Raw genomic sequence first — 9,639 nt, forward strand, 5'->3', positions numbered from 1 at the left:
GCCCAGCAACCGAATATTTTTCCAATGACCTCGATTTTCGAGGTCATCAATATGTTCATCTAAGGTCGGGACTCGATGTTCCTGAGCCCAGACCTGAGCCATGGATGACTCAGCAGTGGTTTTGGAGGCTGAGGCCCGTTGCCCCGCCCTACCCTGCCCGAGTTTCTCGATCTCTCCATCATGTTTCTCCATCATGACCCCCACCTGGGAGTCAATGGACTCATCAATCTTCTCTCAGAGTTGTAGAAACTCCCTGCAGGTAACGCCCCTTTCTCTGTTGCTAAGGGGTAGTGGGGGAGAAGTCCCTGGCTGTTATGAACTGCGAGAGCCTTTACCTCTGGTCATTTTAAAAAGCATCAGACTGTATAAAGTTTGATGTGGAATGGCCAAGGATGCTGGCCAAAAACTTTTAGCAATTTAGCAGGTGAGGTGAGGGTGGGTATCTCACTTTGCCTGAGTCTTGGGCAGAGCTCTGCAGATTCAGACCTACTGGGTCGCCGCTATCTTGGATCTCGCTAACACCCTGTTTAAAAGGGGAATAAGGCAAAAGACAGAAAATTGCAAACTTATTAGCCTAACCTCAGTCGTGGGTAAGTTCCTGCAATCCATTACGAAGGATGAGATTTCTGAATAGCTGCCAGTGCATGGTAAAGTAGGGCGAAGTCAGTATGGTTTCATCAAGGGGAGGTCATGCTAATGAATCTGTTAGAACGCTTTGAGGATGTAACAAGCAGGTTAGACCAAGGAGAGCTAATGGATACTATGTGTCTGGACTTCAAGAAGGACAGTGACAAGGTGCCGCACGGAGGCTGCTGAGTAAGACAAGGGCACATGGTGTCAGAGACAAGGTACTAGTGTGTAGAGAAGCTTGACTGTCTGTCAGAAGGTAACGAGTGAGAATAAAAGGGTCCTTCTCAGGATAGCATCCAATGACAACTGGTGTTCTGCAAGGGAACCACAACTTTATACTTTGTACATTATCAATCCAAATGAAGGAACTGAGGGCAATTCAGCGAGATGTTTAGACTTTTCAAAGGTAGATAGAGGGACAGGTATCATTGAGATGGCAGGGAGGCTGCAGAAGGATTTAGACAGGGTAGGAGAGTGGGCAAAGACGTGGCAGATGGAGTACACTTGGGAAAGTGCGAGGTGATACACTTTAGTCGGAAGTAGAGAGGCAGGGACTATTTTATAACTAGGGAGAAAATTCAGAAGTCTGAAGTGCAGAGTGTTGCGAGTTCCAATCAGGATGGTCACAATGTAAATGTGTATGTTGTGTCAGTAGCTAGGTAAGTGCTGTATCTGCCACACAGTGTGTTTGAAATCGTATATTCAGCAAAAGAACTGAGTCAACTCTTATGAACAATGATATTTGTTTATTGAACACAATTAATATTAGAACAATAAAACATATGTAATACAAAACACTACAATATATCTTATGGTTTAACTTAGGTAGGTTTATGGACAGGGCTTTAAACTGACAGAAAGGATGCAGGTACAGGGTTCATGTGAAAGGAGCTTTCCAAATACAAAGAAAAAATATGAAGCATCAGAACAGCATGGGAATGTGGCTGAAGACATAAGGAAAGGAAAAGGATGGGACAGAGTTTAACTAAAGCTGTACATCTGTGAATAGGTTTGTGACAGGAAATTGTGGGAAAGAATAAATTATGTTTTTTTTTTAAGAATGGACAAAGTTTCTACCTTTTTGTAAAATCCTTTGGGATTCTCCTTAACCCTATTTGCCAAAGCAACCTCTGTCTGTTTTTCGCTCTTAAGTATACTCCTACTACCTTCATACTCATCTCAGGATTCACTGGATTTCTCCTATACCTACTTGACATATGCCTCATTCTTTTTCTTAACTAGAACATCAATTTGTCTAGTCATCCAAAATTCCCTGGACCGACAAGCTGTTCTTTCATGCCAGCAGGAATACTGTATACTGTCTCTGGACTCTCGTTAACTCATTTTTGAAGGCTTCCCATTTTGCAATGATAAAGGTTTCATTTTCTCAAAATCAAAACTCCCCAATTGCTGCATCTCGTGAAACTGCCGCTGAAATATAATGAAAAACAATCAGGATCATTCCAATCGATGGCTTTGTTGAGGAGAGCTCTGCTCAATCATGTAGATCTGGAGGTCACATGAGTAGCATCAGGTCAGTGTCAGACACACAAACAGAAAGGGTAAATAGATTCACATCAGAACTCACATTTACCAACCTCGGAACCTGAAGCTGTGTTCAGCCATTCTGATAAACATCTACAAAATTATGTCATGAAGATTGGACAGTGGTCCAATCAAAAATAAAATCCGTCATTCAAACTCGAACATGCTTCAGGTTCCACAACCCATTCTAACTTGGTCCCATCCTGCAGGTTTTATGAATCTCATTCCCTCTAACCACCTAAATGACCCATATCCCTTCCTACATTAGTACCATCCTCCAGGTACTACATCCCTTCCTAAATCTGCAACATGGCTCGGACTCTACGACTCTTCCTTCCTCTGCAAGGTTCCCTAGATGGGCATTGGATGGTGTTGGGGGTTACAGACATAGAGAGGGATATCAGGACGGGAGGGTAATGCAGACATTAGGAATATTTCAGTGGCAAAAAGGAGGCTTCGGAATTTTGAGGGTTGATGCTCATAAAGGAGGTTACAGAGCCAAGGAGGATTGTAGGGACGTGAAGAGGTTTCACAGTTTAGAAGCGCTGTAGGGACTAGATGAAGTTATCAAGATTGGGAGTGTTAAAGATTGCAGGATTTCACAGAAAACCTTTACAAGGTTAAAAACAGGATTATTGGCAGTGTGGAGGAACAGCGGGATCTTGGGGTTCATGTCCATAGATCCCTCAGAGTTGTCAACCAAATTGATAGGGTTGTTGAGAAGGTGTATGGTGTGTTGGCTTTCTTTAAGAGTTTAAGAGCCACAAGGTTGTGCTGCAGCTCTATAGACCCCTGGGTAGACAACACTTGAAATATCATGTTCAGTTCAGGTAGCCTTATTATTAGAAAGATGTGGAAGCTTCAGAGAGGGTACAGAGGCGACTTATCAGCATGCTGCCTGGACCGGAGGCCATGTCTTATGAAGAAAGGCTGAGGGAGGTAGGGCTTTTCTCATTGAGGATGAAAAATAACTTGATAGAGATGTACGAGACGATGAGAGTCTGAGATAGAGTGGACAGCCAGAGAATTATTTAAATGTGATTAGAGGAAGATTCAGGGGAGTTGTCAGAGGAAGGTTCGTTACACAAAGAGTGGTGGGTGCATGGAATGCACTGCCAACGGTGGTAGTAGAGTCAGTGACACGAGGGATATTTAAGTAATTCTTCGATAGGCACATGGATGATAGTAAAATATCATAGTTTGATCTCAGACTAGGATAAAAGGTCGGCGCATCATCGAGGACCGAAGTGTTTGCACTGTGCTCTACTGTTCTGTGTTCTATATTGCAAGGTTACAATGCATGCAGATGTTTCGGAAAGCTGGAGAATATGAGATCTGGAGGAAGAGACCCAAATGGAAAGGGTTGCTAGGAATGTCAGGGGTAACAGAGACAGCAATGGTATGATCTGGAGCAGATGACCCAGGTTCTGAGGGTTCTGGGAATTGGACGTGGTTTCACCAGGAAGGCGGACAGTAGGGACACAGGAAGTTACAGATATGTGGAGAGCTGTAGAGCATCCATTCATGGAGACGGGGAGGTTGGGAGGGATGGACCAGTTTACTGGCAGAAGGATGTTGGAAGGAGGGAGTGGTTCACACAGACAGGGAGTGTTTTAGGAGCAGATCACAGAGATAAAGTGGTTTGTACAAATTGAAAGAACAAACAGATATATGCAAGGTAGTTAGACCGAACATGTTTATAGATATAGGAAGGCTAAAGTTATTGAGTTTATTTGGATATGGAGGGTGTGGAGTCTGACAGATTTTCCGAGAGATAAGGACAGCAATTTTGGTTGGACACTGTTTCACAGAAAAAAAGGAGAATGGGTAAGCTCCTGCAGTTTGGTCAAGGGAAGGGTTGCAGGGGAGGGTGATATTTACATACATTGGGAAGTCAGAGCTGTACCTGGTCACCTGTCAGCCTCTGATACTCTTACAAAACAATCCAACTTTGTTTAATTTCCTCTAACACCGAACACACCCTTAAAAACCTAACACAGGCAACGTGCTGATAAACCCCTTTTGCACCCTCCCCAAAGCCACCCCATCCTCCCTATTGTGTAGAGATGAGAACTGCACCCAGTACTCCAAATGTGGCCAAACAGAAGTTTTACACAATTACAACATCAGATGCAACCCACCATACACAACGTTGTGACCGATGACGGCCAGTTTTCCATTTGCTTTCGTTCCCATCTGAAACACTTCTGTTGTCATTTTCTGGGAGTTACTGACTTGCACCAAGATCCTTCTGTATATCAATATCCCTCAGTATCCTAACTTTCTTCTTGAATTAGACACGACCTCAGACTTTCCAGCTTAAACTCTATTTGTCATTTCTCTGCACATCTTTCCAACAGATCTGTAACTTCCTGCAACCTTGGATCTCCTTGCTCATTAACCCCAACTCCACCGATTTTCATGTCATCTACAATAATTATCTTTGTCACTTCCTTTTCTTTCAATGGTGTGAGAATCTGTAACCGGGGGCAGAAAATCCCAGCAAGGGCTCACCCATTTAAGATGGAGATGAGGAGGAATATCTTCACTCAGAGGGTAGTGACTCTGTGGGAATTCCTGACTGGAGGGGACTGTCAAGGCTGGGTCATTAAGAATATTTACAACAGTGGTGGTCAGATTTTAATGAATCAGGGAAGCGAGGGTTTTGTGAAAAAAGGCAGCAAAGTTGAATTTAGGATAATTAAATCAGCAGTGATCTAATTGAAGGGCAGAGCATCCTCAATGGGCCAAATGGCCCAATTCCGCTCTTAGGTCTCATGTTCTGAATTCAAACTCTATATATCCTGTATAACATTATAGGTCTTTGCTCACAAAACTCCTTTACAATGGGAATATTATGTATTTATTATTACACAACATTTGATCTACAATAGACTATTTGTTGATGGCTCCTTGATGTGATGTTATGGAAAACCATCTCGTATACAATCCAGGATTCCATCCATTACAGCCCTGATACTCATTAGTTATCCAGTCGGGATGGAGGCCACTGTCACACACAGTTACTGTACATCCCTTGCTACAAGTACATTCAGTGTCCTGACTGTAACCATACTGTCATTTCCATCACTGCCTGATGCCTACAAAAGAATTCCTGCAAACGGTTGCTGCCACTTGCTTATTCTCAGCTCCACTCAAATAAAACTCCAAATTTTGATCATCAGTACCACATGAGTGTCTCATTAGTGCATTAATCCTATCCTTTCTTCACAACTTGTTGGCTTTTTACCTAGCCTGCCTTGATCCCAACAACCCTTCGATGGTCATTCTGCAGCTACATCTCCGGAATGGCAGTTCCATCATAACTGTTCAACTGTCATTCAATCTGCCTTATGGCGAATTCAGGGAGTCATTCCTCAGTAGTGGGGGGGGGGGGGGGGTGTGAACGGATGGGTAGAGTTTACAGAGATAGGAAGGCTTACAGGGGCTCGAGGATGTTCAAGTTAAACAGAGTTACATCTGCTCAAGAACGTCAGTGAGACAAAGGGGTTTGGGGATTGGAGGAATTTACAGGGAGAGAGGGAGCTGGGTTAGATTCTGGAGATAGGGATAGAGATGGATGTAGGGAGAGGCAGGCAGACTGAGAGGCACTGGCAGCGGGTGTTTCAGTAGGCGGGTATTGTATATACTAACAGAGATTTTGTGGGCGGCACGGTGGCACAGTGGTTAGCACAGTGCCAGAGACCCTGGTTCAATTCCCGCCTCAGGCGACTGACTGTGTGGAGTTTGCACATTCTCCCCGTGTCTGCGTGGGTTCCCTCCTGGTGCTCCGGTTTCCTCCCATGGTCCAAAGATGTGCAGGTCAGGTGAATTGGCCATGCTAAATTTTCCGTACTGTTAGGTAAGAGGTAAATGTAGGGGTATAGGTGGCTTGCGCTTTGGCGGGTCGGTGTGGAAGGGCCTGTTTCCACACTGTAAAGTAATCTAACCTCATCTAAAGATATGGAAGGTTGTAGTGACTGAAGACATTTAGAGATACAGGAAGGCTTCTCGGCTCTGGAGGCGACATAGGAGGAAAGTAATGGAGGATGCCAAGTTACTGGGTTGGAGACAGTTACACAGATGGGGATGGTTGCACAAACTGAAAGAGGTTCCTGTGGTCGAGAGGATTGGTGTGGGGTCAGGGCTGAGGGTGAAGTTTAAATAGATTAAGAAGAATTGGAGAACGATAAGGAGCTAATGATTTTCTCACAGATAGGGAAGGGTTATAGGAGCTGGAGAATTTTACCCAGATAAGGACGGATGTCGAGGTTAAAGACAAATACATTGACATGGTGGGTGGTATTGTTAGGACGAGTTTACAGGGAAAAACAGGACTGTCGGTGTTTCCAGGGATGAAGGAATTTAGCATCTACTGGAAAAAAATTAGCGATTAGGGTGTTAGGGATTGTTGAACCTGACAGAGATAGAGAGAATTGTGCGGATTAGAGGAGATTCCGAACAGAGGAAGGATTATTGGGACTGGAGGATATTACAAGAAATGACTAATGCAACATGGGCCAGGATTGATACCTGGGACCTCTTATGCTGTCTCCGATGAGGACCAGTTCAGCAGAAGTGATAGCAGGACACCCACAAGATGGTGGGAATGAAGTTTAGACTGTTGATGTTACTTGCCCAGCTCTGTATCTATGTCCTGTCTTCTGGGTCTGAATACAGAAGGCCACTAACTCCTCCCTGTGCTGTTTACTGTGAGTGATCTTACCGGCTGCAGGATTTACTGAAGGCTGCAGATGTCCCTCTCCATCTCTCTCTGGCTGACCAATTGTCTTCAGTGTGGTAATGGACAATAATTCGGAATTCGGCTAAGTCAGGAACATCCTGATTACCTACAGGAGACAGAGAAACACACAGAGTGGGAAATTCGAATGAGGCAGTGAGAATGACTCATGTATAGTAGCACTGAGTCCAACAGAGACCTGGAAAATCCCAGTCTCCATCCTTGTCCTGAGCTGCTGCCTCTCTCTGGAGTGGAGAATTCTGTTGACTTAGAATCTCGAACCAGCTGCAAGAGTCAGAGGCGCTGACAAAGGCACCAATTAAAGCCACACAGTGAGGGATACCACATGGAGAGATACTGAGTGATATTACCAGAGTGCAGCAGGTTTTCAGAATCAAACAATGGTGTCAGAAGAAGTGGGCCTGATGCAGTGGGAACTGCTACCAGTACTCAGGGAGGAGTCAGCTATTGTAATGTGATGGTATGGTGCTGGAGCCAGTGCCCTGGTCAATCATATGACCAGAATTATGTAGAATGCTTTAAACTGACACACATGAGGAGGGACAGGGCTCAGCTGAAAGGAAATCCCAATTCCATGGGGAAAGGTTGAAATATTGAAACATGGGAACCAGGCTGATGAGAACCAGAAAGAAACAGGAAGGAAGTGAGTTGAACTAAAATTGAACATCAGCAAATAGGTTTGTGACAGGAAATTGTGATAAATAGTAAATTACTGTTTCTAAATTTGGATGCACGAAGTATTTGCAATAAGGGATATGCACGTGTGACTTGTGATTTCTATCTAATCACCATCGTGGAGACATGGTCACAGGGTGAACAAAACGGTGGGGCATTAATATTCACAGCTACAATATTGTGGAATGTCAGGCAGAATGGGAAGAAGGAAGGGGAACTCTCATCGTTCGGGATAACAATGGAATGAAGAAAATATGTAGCCTTAGATTATCAATCAGTCATAGATCAAAATTCTGGGTAATAAGGGTCAGAACACAGAAGTGGAAGGGCAGTGTTAAGGCTCCTTTACGGCATTACATTGTGAGACACTGCATTAACAGGGAATTATTTGAATTTGTAACAACGGCGCTGGGATAATTGAGGGGGGGGATTCAACTTTCCTTTCTCATCATCTCATTGGTGATGGGTCACAGACGAGGCTGACTATCTCCCACGCTCAGGGGGAGTTTGTCGGTGGCTGTTCAGACTGATATGGCCTTCACCAGACTCTGTTACACTTGGGGCAGAAGTTGGCCGTGGGAAGGGCGTGGGTCGAGCGTTGGTGCAGCAGCACGTTCCTCGTGCTGTTTTCTCCTGGATTCCCCACAGTAAATCCTAACGCAATTTTTTTTTCGGATCTCTCCAATCAACTGTGATTCCACAGAGACAGGCTCATTGACCTTTGAGGGGCCCTATTCTCTCCCTCTCTATACTTGAGCCTCTGTTGAAACTTGTCAAAATGCCTCTTCTACGTAACTCTTTAAAAATTATGCTTCTAGGAAGGATCTCGACCAAGAAAATACTCGGGCCTCTCAGGGATGAAATGGAGAGAGAAAGCAGTTGTGGGGGAGGTGGATCGGTAAGAACAGGGAAGAGAATACAGTGTGTAAGAGGGAGCGTGAAGAATAAAAGCAAGCAGGAGCTTTGGAGAGTCCGAGTGATGTTTGTGAGGGAGGCTGCATATACGAGTGGAATAAATTAACAGCACGTAGCTTAGGGACCTGTAGTGATTAAACCCTCGTTTGAACATGACTGGAAGGAATCACAATAAACTATCACATCAGGTTAAAATCCACATTATTAAGGGTCGTGCAGGTTGGACAATGACAAAGAGATTGTCATGGATGACAGGGGTGAAACAGAGCAATGGATGGAAATGGATTCAGATCCACATTAAAGGGATCACACCAGGGCCTGACCAGTGAACCACAGTAAAGCAAGTTCACTATCGAATTATAGATGAATGCTCAATACTATTCACCTCTGAACCAACTTCATTGTCCTTCAATGTAAACTCTTCACCTGGACCTTGTAGCTGAGAAGATAGTACAGAACTGGAATCAGAGAAACACTTCAGTTTTCATTACTTCCATTTCTCTGTAAAATGAGATGACAAAAGACACATGTTGAGAGACATTCAGGATAAACAAATATATGTCTTGGTTTGAGTGCTAAACATCGACCTGTTAAAGGAGTTTCCAAAATCCACCACCATCAATTCAGGATGGGAATTTACAAAATGATTTGAGAGAGCTCGTACTTTAATGAGAAGGTTAATTTTAATATGTTTTTCTAAACGCTAAGTTTGTTCTTCCAAAGATTATTTGGAAAACAAAAGGTTGGAATACAGAAAAGAGAGAGTTATTAATGAACAGAATTAATATTCTGTCATACCTGAAATCAATGGCGGGGATTAACTACCCAGCATGCGCCGCGGTGGTGAATGGTGACAAGCGATGGCCGGACATTGGCAGTACTAGCTTTATCTCCGTGGGAAATGGGCAGAGACGCGATTTTCCATACGGAAAGGCTGCAGGAGCTGGAGAGCATTTATAAACCATTCCGGCGAGAATGAAAATGTGGATTTTAACTTGAAAAATAACTTGCGGTAAATGTTTCGTATCTCCGAGGTGAACAGCCCGCCATCCTGTCCGGGGATCTCGGCGCAAGCGCAGACGGGCTGGTGATGTCATAGTACGGGGTGGGTC

This window comes from Chiloscyllium plagiosum, chromosome 45, assembly GCF_004010195.1.
Source record: "Chiloscyllium plagiosum isolate BGI_BamShark_2017 chromosome 45, ASM401019v2, whole genome shotgun sequence".
NCBI lineage: Eukaryota > Metazoa > Chordata > Chondrichthyes > Orectolobiformes > Hemiscylliidae > Chiloscyllium > Chiloscyllium plagiosum.